Source organism: Sprattus sprattus (assembly GCF_963457725.1).
Source record: "Sprattus sprattus genome assembly, chromosome: 2".
Classification (NCBI taxonomy): domain Eukaryota; kingdom Metazoa; phylum Chordata; class Actinopteri; order Clupeiformes; family Clupeidae; genus Sprattus; species Sprattus sprattus.
Genome location: NC_137921.1, coordinates 1,210,307 through 1,225,373, shown reverse-complemented (window position 1 = coordinate 1,225,373; position 15,067 = coordinate 1,210,307). Strand labels below are relative to the sequence as shown.

General features: G+C 43.0%; 1 long non-coding RNA gene across 1 annotated transcript; it reads right to left on the bottom strand.

Annotated features, from left to right (window-relative positions):
* Nucleotides 1-4,566: 4,566 nt before the first annotated feature.
* Nucleotides 4,567-8,229, bottom strand: LOC308360756. The gene is made up of 5 exons (XR_013968530.1): nucleotides 8,175-8,229; nucleotides 7,172-7,498; nucleotides 6,267-6,332; nucleotides 5,255-5,358; nucleotides 4,567-4,623 (listed from the first exon to the last, which is right to left on the bottom strand). It is a non-coding gene; the product is annotated as an uncharacterized lncRNA (long non-coding RNA).
* Between the last annotated feature and the right edge of the window lie 6,838 nt (nucleotides 8,230-15,067).

Below are 15,067 nucleotides of genomic sequence, written 5' to 3'. Positions count from 1 at the left end.
CTGGATTACGTACCTTTACTGACTGTCAGCACGACTTTGGTGTAGGTGTCGAATCCATACTGATCAAATCCACAGTAATAAACACCGGCATCCTGCATCGTGAGGTTCTTGATCCTCACAAAGAAAGTCTGTGCCTTCTTGGGATCACTGATGGAATATCTCCCCTTGGAAATATAACCATAATTTTTTAACGTAATAATAACATCACCCCTCGAACAAGGATCCCGACAGAAGTACTTTGGTGTGTCTCTGTGGTCATATGGATACAAACAATACACTTTCACTTCTCCACCTTCAGTTCCAGACGCATGTATAGCTGCCATCAGGACTCCTCTCTGAACTATGGAGAGAGAATCAGGTTCAATCAAACAGAAATCAAGGAAAACAAGTTAGTTCCTATTTGAAGTTGCCATCTTCTAGACCTCTGGAGAGAGAGTAATACATAAGAGTTCATCTCCTTACTGAACTAGTTATCAGTGTTAGTTTTACTGGGCATTTCAAAAGTAGAAACTCTGTTGTTGGAAGAACCCAGTACTGCATTCAGGACCTCGTAGAGGGTCCCCATATGCCCCGCTAACCCTCCCCATCTCACCCCAACACACACACACACCCACACACACACACACACACTCACACACACTCCATGGTCCCCGCTGACTTACCGAGACAGAGGGAGAGAATTGTCAGAGCTGTCTTCATCTCAGTTACAGAGCTGCTCTGATCAGCACACTCACACACACACTGGCACCATCACACACACACACACACACACACTCACACACACTGACACCATCACACACATACACACTTACAACCACTTCCTTCTTCTGGACAGGAAAAGCATTTTGTGGCTGGAGAGAGAATGTGTGTCAGAGTATGCATGTAATGTTAGAGAGAGAGAGAAAGAGAGAGAGAATGTGTATGTCAGATAAAGATAGAGAGAGAGATAGTTGAGAGAGTTGGTGAGAGAGAGAGAAAGAGAGAGAGAGAGAGATTTGGTGTGAGAGAGAGAGTGTGTGTGTCCCCTCCTAGGCTAGACTGTCTCTGCTGTGGGATGCTGCTGTAGTCTCTCCACCTGATCTACTTGCAGAAACCCTCAAACCCTCAACCACAGACAGTGTGTGTGTGTGTGTGTGTGTGTGTGTGTGTGTGTGTGTGTGTGTGTGTGTGTGTGTGTGTGTGTGTGTGTGTGTGTGTGTGTGTGTGTGTGTGTGTGTGTGTGTGTGTGTGTGAGTGAGTGAGTGAGTGTGTGTGTGAGAGTGTGTGCGCGTGTGTGCGTGTGTGTGAGTGTGAGTGTGCGGGTGTGTGGCTGTGTGTGTGTGTGTGTGTCCATAGGTTCCTATGAAGAGGGAGTTTCTACTGTCGGGGATTCAGGCCCTGGGCTCTGTTAAGGACCTTGAGATAATTTTATTGTTTTGCCGCTCTGTAAATATGTAAATAAAATATATGTAAATATATGTTTGCTTTGTAAATATCCGACAGTTTGTGTTTACAGAGCACAATAAGAAAGCAAAGGAGGTTAAACAACGCACATACACACTACACTACAGGATACACACACACACACACAACCCACAGGGAAGCTGAGAGTGGGGTCAGCACACACACACACACACACACACGTACACACGCACGCACACACACACACACACGTACACACTCCCTGGGCTATGTTGCCCCCTAGTGGATATAGAGCAGTCCTGCAGCTACATGCTGTCTCTGTAGAAACAATTACACAGTACAGGATTAACACTGTTACACATCTAAGACTATTTAACACTTCATTACATCTAACACAGAGGTGTGTGTGTGTGTGTGTATGAGTGTGAGTGTGAGTGTGAGTGTGTGTGTGTGTGTGTGTGTGTGTTTGAACATGTGTACATAAGTGTGTGTGTTTCTATGTGTGTGTGTGTGTACCTCTCTGATCAGGTGTGTGTGTGTAACTCTGTGATCAGGTGTGTGTGTGTGTGTGTGTACCTCTGTGATCAGGTGTTTGTGTGTGTGTGCGTGTGCGTGTGCATGTGCGTGTGCGTGTGTGTGTGTGAGTGAGGTGAGAGAGACAAATGTTATGGATATAATTAAGAGGCCTTTAATAGCCTGGTGCTCAATCAACTACTGGAAAAGCAACTGATCTTTTAGAGATGACACATTTATCTGCCACAATAATCTCTCATTTCTATCATGAGATCATTTCATACAGGAAAGACTAAAAGCTCACTAGAATCTGAGTACTAAACTCTTCTTCCATCATCTCTCCCAGTAGGACCCTCTCTGTGCTCTGATTGGAGGGAGTGGAGGGATGTGGACCCTCTCTGTGCTCTGATTGGAGGGAGTGGAGGGATGTGGTGACTGGGGGAGGATCCTTTGTCTGAGGGTCACCTGAGGGTCATAGTGACTACAGCACACACTGCACTACAGGATGGATCCAATAGGGGGCGCTGTCTGGTCAGTGAGGATGGATCCAGTAGGGGGCGCTGTCTGGTCAGTGAGGATGGATCCAGTAGGGGACGCTGTCTGGTCAGTGAGGATGGATCCAGTAGGGGGCGCTGTCTGGTCAGTGAGGATGGATCCAGTAGGGGGCGCTGTCTGGCCAGTAAGGCCTAGGAATTTTTTTTTTGTGTTTCCTGTTTCAGCCCTGAAAAAATTAGGGGAGGTAGGTAGGTTAGGATTATCTTCTTTTTTTTTTTTAAACAATTGTGAAGGACCGAGCCCCCTGTAACCGTCTATCCGTGGGTATGGCCACAAGCTCAGAGTCAGAGTAAAGTTTTTTTTGGTTTATTATTTTACAAAAGTTCAAGTATCCAAAAGTAATTTCACAAACGAATTAATTACATTCCACCAGGGATTCACAAATCTCACAAAGAACATAATTCTGTTAAGCCTCTAAAGCAGTGGTCCCCAAACTTTTTAGGCCCAAGATCACCGACCTTTGTCTTGGTGAAGGCAAGATCTACCTATTGAGGCGTTGAGAGAAAAAGACTGTCCAGACTCCAAACTGCACTTACAGCTTATCTTTGTATTGGGCCTAGTTGTAATTGAATTAAATCAAACACTTTGGTCCAGCTTTCAAATTGATGTGACCAAGAACACATTTAACCAGGGGTTCTTAATTATATCAATTATCAATCCATCTCAAACTATGATTTTTCTAAATCATTTCCACAGCCCATACAGAACCACAGACAGCAATTATTGTATTAGTTTAATGCTGAAACTATGTGTCAGATTTCATCTTCATATCCAATTTGAAATCTCTATCTGTGCAATACCGCTCGCGGCCACTACGCATATATATAGATAGCAATAATTGAAATCACACGCAGCATCTACTGTTTGGGCAAACCTGGATACAGGGCTGTTCACGATGTGTGCTTGGAAGTCTCTAGAAATCTGGCACCTTATTCAATTTCAAGTTCAATTTAAGAATCCTGTCGAGAACACTTCAGCTGTGTTCAGAGATATTTTCTGACTATGGTCTTCCGAAGTCTGTAAGAAAGCAGTTTGAAAATGAATTTTTTTTTTGGGAGATCGACAGGGAAACGCGGCCCACCCCCCAAAAAAGGCTAGTTTTTTTTAGGGTCGGTCGGGAAACAGGAAACACAAAGGATGGATCTAGGCCTAAGGATGGATCCAGTAGGGGGCGCTGTCTGTGTCCTGGAAAGGTATACCATTAGAGCTGATCCTGATTAAGTTTGTATATTTGTGTGTGTGTGTGTGTGTGTCTGTGTGTGTATATTTGTATTAGTTCTTCTAAAGACAAACTGTGGTGCTAGAAATGTTGTGAATCCTTCCAACTGTATATCTGCATAAATTTGATCTCAAATGTGATCACATCTTATGTCTACATCTGATCGTTCTGAATGTTATGATGGGGGCAATACCAACACTGTTTACAGATTCAGAGATGTGTGTGTGTGTGTGTGTGTGTGTGTGTGTGTGTGTGTGTGTGTGTACAGGTTGTGTACATGTGCACATAAGTGTGTGCTTATGTGTGTGTCAGTGTGTTTGTTTGTGTGTGCCTGTGTATATCTTATACACGTAAGTTTGTGCGTGTTTACAGGTTGTGTACATGTGCACATAAGTGTGTGTGTGTGTGCTTGTGTGTGGCTGTGTATATACGTAATGTTGTGCATTGGTACAGGTGTGCACATAAGTGTGTGTGTGTGTGTGTGTGTGTGTGTGTGTGTGTGTATCACGCTGAGCAAATGTAGGACCCAAGTTCAGATCTTAGTGTGAAAAGCTTTGTCTTTATTTCCAAAACTAGGCATACATCCACAAGCACAGAAGATCCGGACAAAACAAAACTAAAGATATTTCATGGACCATTTCTAGTCCCAGAACAAGGCAGATAATCCAGGGGAACTTCAAGCCCCAGAATAGGTCAAAAACAGCTCAAGCGTCTAACGTCTAACTGCTAACTGCGTAGAGAGCAAACTAAGAATATCCATATGTGTGTGTGTGTGTGTGTGTGTGTGTGTGTGTGTGTGTGTGTGTGTGTGTGTGTGTGTGTGTGTGTGTGTGTGTGTGTTTGTGTGAGGTCCTCAGAGCGAACCCAGTATAGTGGCCCAGTCTCATCCTTTATACACCCATGTGCATTATGATAGATACTGGAGACACAGGACTCTGAAGAGAGAGAGGAGGATAGAGAGAGAGAGAGAGAGAGAAAGAGAGCGAGAGAGAGAGACAGAGAGAGAGAGAGAGATAGAAAGAGAGGTTTAACTGCTTTGTCAAAATTAAATTATTGAGTTTCTCAATTTACCAATAAAATACATAAAACATTCAAACTCCATAGTAGGAGGCATAGCTGTGAATGATGTATATGTATATATATATATATATATATATATTATAGACACACAGACTAGGAGACATAGCTTGGAAATGAGTGACTAGTGACTGTTAATGGCAGAGTTAGTGACACACACACACACTCAGAATTTTATCTCTGCATTTTACCCATCCAGGGTAGTGATACACACAGTGATACACACTAACTCGGAGCAGTGAGCTGCTTTTGAGCGCCCGGGGAGCAGTGATTGGGGTTAGGTGCCTTGCTCAAGGGCACCTCAGTCGTGGATGTGGGCATGGGAGAGCAGTGCTCTACCACTTCCCCTGCCCACATTTTTCCTACTGGTCGGGGGATCGAACTAGCCACCCTCCGGTTACCAGCCTGAAACCCTTACCAGTCAGCCACGGCTGCCCCACTGCTGTGAACGATGTATATATATATACAGTATATTCTATAGACACTTACATTGCGGAGGAGATGCTGGCATAAAACAAACCCAAGGGCACTTGCTGTTCCCGACAACAGCAGAAACAGAATGACTCCAAAACGGATCTTCCACATGACAGAATCTTGAAGAGAAGAAAAGAATATATTGGATGTCATGACAGAGTCTTGAAGAGAAGAAAAGAATATATTGGATGTCATGACAGAGTCTTGAAGAGAAGAGGACAGTATGTAGGATGTGACTTTGGAAGATTGTTTTAGTTAGCTGGGAAGAGGAGGTCAGTGCGATGCATGCATGTATGTGTGTGTGTGTGTGTCTGTGTGTGTGTTTGAGCGTGCCTGTTTGTATGTGTGTGTGTGTGTGTGTGTGTGTGTGTGTGTGTGTGTGTGTGTGCGTCCGTGTTTGTGTGTGTGTGTGTGTGTGTGTGTGTGTTTCTGCGTGGGTGTGTGTGTTTTTGTGCGTGTGTGTGTGTGTGTGCTTGCGTGTGTGTGTGTGTGTGTGTGTGTGTGTTTGTGTTTGTGTGTGATGCCCAATTATATGATGGGTTATATGAACTCTTGTGTGTGTGTTTGTGTGTGTGTGTGTGAGTGTATTACAATTGTTGGAGTGCATCTGGTTGTGTAGTCCTGTATATGGGTTGTGTGTGTGTGTGTGTGTGTGTGTGTGTGTGTGTGTGTGTGTGTGTGTGTGTGTACTTGTAGAGGGTTGAGTTGGAGAGCTGCTGGTTGTGTAATCCTGTGGAGCAGGCCCTGGTGGTGGAGCTGAGAAACAGACAACAGAAATAAACAAACTCACACAAGTGTGTGTGTGTGTGTGTGTGTGTGTGAGTGTTTGTGTGTGTGTGTGTGTGTGAGTGTATTACAATTGTTGGAGTGCTGCTGGTTGTGTAGTCCTTTAGATGGGTTGTGTGTGTGTGTGTGTGTGAGTGTTTGTTTGTGTGTGTGTACCTGTAGAGGGTTGAGTTGGAGAGCTGCTGGTTGTGTAGTCCTGTAGATGGGTTGTGTGTGTGTGTGTGTGTGTGTGTGTGTGTACCTGTAGAGGGGTGAGTTGGAGAGCTGCTGGTTGTGTAGTCTTGTGGAGGAGGCCCTGGTGGAGGAGCTGAGACACACACAACAGAAATAAACAAACAATAAACAAACACCCGTGTGAAAGCTTAATAGATGCACAGTAAAGAATAAACAACACCTGTGTCACGCCACAACCTCTTAACCACCAAGCTTAATGGATGCACAGTAAAGCAGGATTAAACATGTGGATAAACTCCATCAGTAAGATACAGTAGGCCAAGTTTAAAGATAATAGAAGCAGGAACATGGACTCGTTCAGGCGTTTGGAACTTGCATGCCTGTAAGGGACCGCATGGTTAAGGGTGAAATGGGGCTCAGTTGGACTTGAAGTCATAATGAAGGCCATGAGAATAAGGAGCTCCAACAGCAGTGCTTCAGAGCTGTCATGATGGCGTGCAGCAAGTCATACCATGCAGCTGTAACCATGGCAGCAAGTCACACTACACAGCTGTAACCATGGCAGCAAGTCACACTACACAGCTGTAACCATGGCAACAAGTCACACTACACAGCTGTAACCATGGTATCAAGTTATACTACACAGCTGTAACCATGGCAGCAAGTCATACTACACAGCTGTAACCATGGCAGCAAGTCATACTACACAGCTGTAACCATGGCAGCAAGTCATACTACACAGCTGTAACCATGGCAGCAAGTCATACTACGCAGCTGTAACCATGGCAGCATGTCATACTTCACAGCTGTAACCATGGCAACAAGTCACACTACACAGCTGTAACCATGGTATCAAGTCATACTACACAGCTGTAACCATGGCAGCAGTGGTCTGTCAGTGACGCGCCTGAAAACAGGAAACAGGAAACACAGCAGCATACGCCCACAGCAGTGAGAGGCTGGATTACGTACCTTTACTGACTGTCAGCACGACTTTGGTGTAGGTGTCATGGCCCCACTGTTGAAGTCCACAGTAATAAACACCAATATCCTGCAACTGGAGGTTCTTGATGATCACAGAGAAAGCCCGTGGATTCTTGTAATCACGGATGGAATATCTCCCCTTGGAAATATAATCAGACTTTTTTAATGTAATAAGAACATCACCCCACCCACAAGGATCCCGACAGAAGTACTTATGTTCGTATCTGTCTTCATATGGATACGGGCAATACACTTCCACTTCTCCACCTTCAGTTCCAGACGCATGTATAGCTGCCATCAGGACTCCTCTCTGAACTATGGAGAGAGAATCAGGTTCAATCAAACAGAAATCAAGGAAAACAAGTGAGTTCCTATTTGAACTTGCCATCTTCTAGACCTCTGGAGAGAGAGTAATACATAAGAGTTCATCTCCTTACTGAACTAGTTATCAGTGTTAGTTTTACTGGGCATTTCAAAAGTAGAAACTCTGTTGTTGGAAGAACCCAGTACTGCATTCAGGACCGCGTAGAGGATCCCCATATGCCCCGCTAACCCTCCCATCTCACCCCAACACACACACACACACACACACACACACACACTCACACTCACACTCACACTCACACTCACACTCACACTCACACACACACACACACAGTCACAAAGACACTAGGGTCCCCTCTGACTTACCGTGACAGAGGGAAAGACTTGTACCTACAGGTACACACACACACACGACCCATCTACAGGACTACACAACCAGCAGCACTCCATTACAACCCTCTACAGGTACACACACACACACACACACACACACCCACACACGCCACGGTCCCAGCTGACTTACCGAGACAGAGGGAGAGAATTGTCAGAGCTGCCTTCATCTCAGTTACAGAGCTGCTCTGATCAGCACACTCACACACACTGACACCATCACACACACACACACACACACACACACACACACACTCCACGGTCCCAGCTGACTTACCGAGACAGAGGGAAAGAATTGTCAGAGCTGTCTTCATCTCAGTTACAGAGTTGCTCTGATCACACACTCACACACTCTGACACCATCACTCACACACACACACACACACACACACAACCACTTCATTCTCCTGGACAGGAAAAGCACTTTTGTGGCGTGAGAGAGAGTGTGTGTCTAAGTATGCATGTAATCAGTGCTGGTCCTTCCTACAGGCGACAGGCCAAAAACTACACTTACTGAGGGTGTTCTAAAATATCTCATTCTTAGCTTCCAACTAAATTCTCTCCAGGTTGGACTACTTAAACATTTGTGCCAGGACACCCAAGAGCTTTCCCATTCATCATCTGCAATTATGGTGTTAGCCTCCAATTATTAGTAGGGATAGGCGCGCTCTACTTCAAAAAAATATAAATTTGTTTTCGGGTGCGAGTAAAAGCTCGTCAGTGTGACACATTGACGATGGCTTAAGGCCGAAACGCGTCTGTGCGAAATAAACTGGTCTTATTATTAAGGAGAAAAGCTTGAGAGTGCGGTTTTTATTCTACTAATAGTAAGCCTCCAATTCCCATTTACCTTTCATATCCAATGTATCGATGGATGAATTCTAAACAGGATATTATATGTTTTGCTTGAATTTGATTCTCAGCTAACTCATCCCAGTACTGTTTAAAATTGCCTGGTGTTTCCTTAATTTTGTTCCATTCCTTGTGTGTGGTGAAATAGTGCCGAAGTTGGAAATATCGGAATAGATCATTAGCTTCAATACCATACTTTGCTTGAAGTTGTGCGAAAGCTCTGAGAGTCGTTCCTTAAAGTTATTTACTTATTGAAGAACATTTAGCAGACGCTTTTATCCAAAGCGACTTACAAGGTATACACAGATAAACACATTTCTTACAGTTACACTGATGGCACACTGCGCAATTAGGGGTTCAGTGTCTTGCTCAAGGACACTTCGACAGGGAATCGAACTAGCAACTTTCTGATTACTAAACAGCTTCTCTACCTCCTGTACCACTGTCGCCCCTGTGTTATTGTGGTAAAACCCTTCTCCGCCCATCTACTAATACCACCGTCTAATTTAGCAGGCAGAAAATCACAAACAGCAGCTATTTTGGTTGCCCCAGATACAGATAACGGTAGGTTTAATACCTGTCTTACTTTCTTCCAAACCTTAAATGTATACTTAACCCATTCATTTTGTATCCTGAGATTGCGCCATGCATTTGTCATCAGAAAGGACAGGGCTGAGAGTGACTTTGCTCTATATGTACTGTTATGGTGAGAATAATAATAATAATAATACATTTTATTTATTGGGCGCCTTTCAAGAAACCCAAGGTCGCCTTACAACAGTGAATAATACAGTTAAAACATATTTTTAAAATGCAGCAGCAGAGCAACAACTTCAGCTGGCAGGACCTTTACAGGTTATAGGCCCAAATCACTGAGACCTCCTAGGTGTGTGTGTGTGTGTGTGTGTGTGTGTGTGTCTGGCTCCCCCAGGATCCTGTGAGACCCCCTCCTAACAGGGAGTTTCTTGGAATGTGCCTGTATCGTAACTTTATTGCTTTAAGCTCTTAGATAGGCTGGTTTCCTGATTCATTTGGCAGAACAAGAGGCCTACAGTGAGACTCAAAGTTCTCTGCTTACATTAAGAGAAGGGCGGCTTATCTTTGACTCATTTCAGAAGTTATTATTGGGCAGCACAACTTAGAGTACTGGTCTCCTGGATGAGATTGGATATGGAAACAAAATGGGTACTGTGGGATATTTATGTTTAGATGAACATGGATTAACTCTTCAGTATGAAAGTATCACTTTAGGAAAAGCAGACTATGCGGGAAGCAGTCACTTAGCCATAGAAATGATTCACTGATGTTAAATGTAGATACCGGGTCAGCAATAGGAAGAGATAATAGCACTAACAGCCTTGGCAGAACATTCATCCTAATGGTTTCTACCCCCCCAAACCAGGAAAAGGGGAAGCATCTCCCACCTTTTTTTTTTAAATCTGGGGAATAAGTCTGTCGTAGTTTGTGCTGTATAACTTAGAAGAAATAGGAGTCAAAATTCCCCCAAGTACCTAAAGCCCAACCTTTGACCATCTTAATCTCACAGGTCTGTCCAATTGTGTAGGCCAGCTTCCTGTAATCATCAGTGTTTCCGATTTCCCTTCGTTAACCTTTTGTCCTGAAACTTTCCCATGGCTCCTCAGACATTGCATAACCGCTGCTATAGATGACAATGGATTTCTTATAAACAAAAGAACATCATCTAGAACGATAACAACGATATCTTATGCATCATGCCCTCCTCAGCTGATATTCCTTCAATTTGATCATTAGCCCTTATTAACTCAGACAGCGGTTCGATACTATGCTAACAAATAAGGTGACACTGGATTTCCCTGCCGAACCCCCTTTTTTAAGTTTGTGTGTGTGTGCAGTCTCATCCTTTATACACACCCATGTGCAGAGAGAGAGGGGTGGATGTGTGTGTGTGTGTGTGTCATCCTCAGAGCAAACACAGTATAGTGGGCCCAGTTTTATCCTTTATACCACATGTGCAAAGAGGGGGCGGGGGGGGGATACGGAGACATAGCTGAGAATTATGTATATATACATGTCTATATATATTATAGACACACAGAGTAGGAGAATTTGCAGGTGATGTGCAGAACTCAAACGCACGACTCAGGACTCAGTAGTGGAATGTATGATAAACGTTTTACTTGCAGGATACGGTACACAGGTAGGCAGTCAATCAGCAGGCAAACATAATCCAAACAGGGAATAGGCAATAGAATAGTCGTTGTCCAGTCCGAGGTCGGAAACACAAGTGGCTAACATATCCAAACGGGGCATAGGCAGGATAGTTGTCGAGGAACAGTCCAAGGTCAGAAACAGGTGGTAAACAAATCCAAACAGGGCATAGGCAGGAGCAATGTCGTCGAACAGTCCAAGGTCGGAAACACGGGTACCGGTAACTTTACTAACCAGGAAACTTCTAAACGATCGCTAGGAACACAGAGAAAACACAATGAATGAACAAACACGTAACATTAAATGGCTAATACTCAACGAGTAACAAGAATACACAGACTATATACACTGTGGATAACGAGGAACAGGTGAAAACAATCAAGGCGGTGCAGACAATGAAGGGCAGGGCGTGCAGAGTCAGACACGAGGAAACAAAGGTAAACAAACACAAAACAAAACTGAAACACGAGGGAAACGAACTAGGAGATAGAACGGGCAGATAATCAAGGGGACGGCGTGAGAAGTCAGACATGAGGAAACAAAGGTAAACAAACACAAAACTGAAACACCTGACAACTCAAGGGAAACAAACTAGGAAACAGGACAGGGACAGAGCACAGACTGGACAACATAGCTGTGAATGATGTATATATATATGTTATAGACACACAGAGTAGGACACATAGCTGTGAATGATGTATATATATATACTATAGACACACAGAGTAGGACACATAGCTGTGAATGATGTATATATATATACTATAGACACACAGAGTAGGAGACATAGCTGTGAATGATGTATATATATATATATTATAGACACACAGAGAAGGAGACATAGCTGTGAATGATGCATATATATATAATAGACACACAGAGTAGGACACATAGCTGTGAATGATGCATACAGCCGCGGAAAAAATTAAGAGACCACTTCAAAATTATCAGTTTCTCTGGTTTTACTATTTATTGGTATGTGTTAAAGTAAAATGTAAATTTTTGTTTTATTCTATAACCTACTGGCAACATTCCTACCAAATTTCAAATGAAAATATTGTCATTTAGATCATTTATTTGCAGAAAAATGGCAATTGGTCAAAATAGCAAAAAAGATGCAGTGTCTTCAGATCTCGAATAATGCAAAGAAAACAAGCTCATATTCATTTTTAAACTACACAATACTAATGCTTACACTTAGGAAGAGTTCAGAAATCAATATTTGGTGGAAAAACCTTGATTTAAAATCACAACTTTCATGTGTCTTGGCATGCTCTCCACCAGTCTTTCACATTGCCGTTGGGTGACTTTATGCTACTCCTGGCGCAAGAATTCAAGCAGCTCGGCTTCTTTTCATGGCTTGTGACCATCCATCTTCCTCTTGATCACATTTCAGAGGTTTTTGATGGGATTCAGGTCTCGAAATTGGGCTGGCCATGACAGGGTCCTGATCTGGTGGTACTCCATCCACACCTTTACTGGCCTGGCTGTGTGGCATGGAGCATTGCCCTGCTGGAAAAAACATTTCTCAGAGTTGGGGAACATTGTCAGAGCTAAAGGAAGCAAGTTTTTCTTCCGGGACAACGTTGTACTTTGCCTGGCTGAGGTTTGTAAAAGACCATAAGGATTGAAAAAAGCGGACTGGAGGGTCTTCTAGTTCGTCTTCTCTGATGAGTCCAATTTTCAGCTTTGCCCAACACATGGTCGTCTGATGGTTAGACGGAGACCTGGAGAGGCCTACAAGCCAGAGAGTCTTGCACCTACTGTGAAATCGGACTCATCAGAGAAGACGAACTTAGAAGAACCTCCAGTCCGCTTTTTCAATCCTTATGGTCTTTTACAAACCTCAGCCAGGCAAAGTACAACGTTGTCCCGGAAGAAAAACTTGCTTCCTTTTGCTCTGACAATGTTCCCCAACTCTGAGAAGTGTTTTTTCCAGCAGGGCAATGCTCCATGCCACACAGCCAGGCCAGTAAAGGTGTGGATGGAGTACCACCAGATCAGGACCCTGTCATGGCCAGCCCAATTTCGAGACCTGAATCCCATAAAAAAACCTCTGAAATGTGATCAAGAGGAAGATGGATGGTCACAAGCCATGAAAAGAAGCCGAGCTGCTTGAATTCTTGCGCCAGGAGTAGCATAAAGTCTCCCAACGGCAATGTGAAAGACTGGTGGAGAGCATGCCAAGACACATGAAAGTTGTGATTTTAAATCAAGGTTATTCCACCAAATATTGATTTCTGAACTCTTCCTAAGTGTAAGCATTAGTATTGTGTAGTTTAAAAATGAATATGAGCTTGTTTTCTTTGCATTATTCGAGATCTGAAGACACTGCATCAATTTTGCTATTTTGACCAATTGTCATTTTTCTGCAAATAAATGATCTAAATGACAATATTTTTATTTGAAATTTGGTAGGAATGTTGCCAGTAGGTTATAGAATAAAACTAAAATGTACATTTTACTTTAACACATACCAATAAATAGTAAAACCAGAGAAACTGATAATTTTGAAGTGGTCTCTTAATTTTTTCCGCGGCTGTATATATATATATATACTATAGACACACAGAGTAGGACACATAGCTGTGAATGATGCATATATATATTATAGACACACAGAGTAGGACACATAGCTGTGAATGATGTATATATATACTATAGACACACAGAGAAGGAGACATAGCTGTGAATGATGTATATATATATACTATAGACACACAGAGAAGGAGACATAGCTGTGAATGATGTATATATATATTATAGACACACAGAGTAGGACACATAGCTGTGAATGATGCATATATATATATATATTATAGACACACAGAGTAGGACACATAGCTGTGAACGATGTATATATATATATATATATATATATATATTATAGAGACTTACATTGCGGAGGAGATGCTGGCATAAACACAAACCCAAGGGCAGTTGCTGTTCCACACAACATCAGAAACAGAATGACTCCAAAACGGATCTTCCACATGACAGAATCTTGAAGAGAAAAAGAGAATACAGTAATTAGCTGGGAAGAGGAGGTCAGTGTGATGCCCAATATCCTCCATGATGCAAGAGTGAGTGAGTGTGTGTGTGTGTGTTAGCGATACCCAATCTCCTCCATGATCTGTTGGATCTGAACTACAGTCTGAATCAGGAACTAAGAGTCACAGACTACACAACACAGGGAGCCATGATCTACACTGACAGTCCTGGGTTATATGATCTCGTGTGTCTGTGTGTGTGTGTGTGTGTGTGTATTACCATCTCATGTGTGTGTGTGTATTAATGTATTACCATTTCATGTGTGTGTGTGTGTGTGTGTTAGAATATTGTGTGTATTTGAATGTATAATAATGTTATATCGTGTGTATTCGTATGTATTTGAAACTTGTGTGTGTGTGTGTGTGTGTGTACGTGTGTAGAAGATTGGAGTGCTGCTGGTTCTGTAGTCGGGTAGATGGGTTGTGTGTGTACGTCTGTGTGTGTGTGTGTGTGTGTGTGTGTACCTGTAGAGCGGGGGTTGGCAATAGGCGGACCGCGGTCCGGACCTAACTGACGTCCTCTCCGGACCGAGACACAATTGCAACAATAAAATTAATAATGCGATTTTTTTTTAAAAATATAATTTTGACCAAGCGATTTTAACAACTGATGCTTGAGCGACTTTTATAAACCCGTTAAATACATTAAATTAACTATAACTTTATGGTAGGCTATGTTTTTGTTTAAACCTTATAATGCCAGTAGCCAATCAGATGATAGCCTATACGCAGCACGTGCTCGCTGTCAAAGCTGCGAGCTGTGGGTCTGGTGCACGCAAGCGCTGCAAAATTGACATCGCCTTCAGTTGAGAGAGAAAGCTTCATTGCAGTTCAAGCGAAAGATGGCGTGCTCTAAGAAGAGAAAGATAGATAGTGAGAACAGAGCTTTTAAAGAGGAGTGGACAGACTTATTCATGTTCTTTCTGCCTGCGTGCAGCTCTAAGCCTGTTTGACTGATATGCTCCGAGACGGTGGCGCTCGTCAAAAGCAGCAATGTAAAACGCCACTAGGTAATGAAGCACAAAGAATTCGATATCAAATCCGTGCGTGCACAAAATATAAACGATCTTAAAGCCCA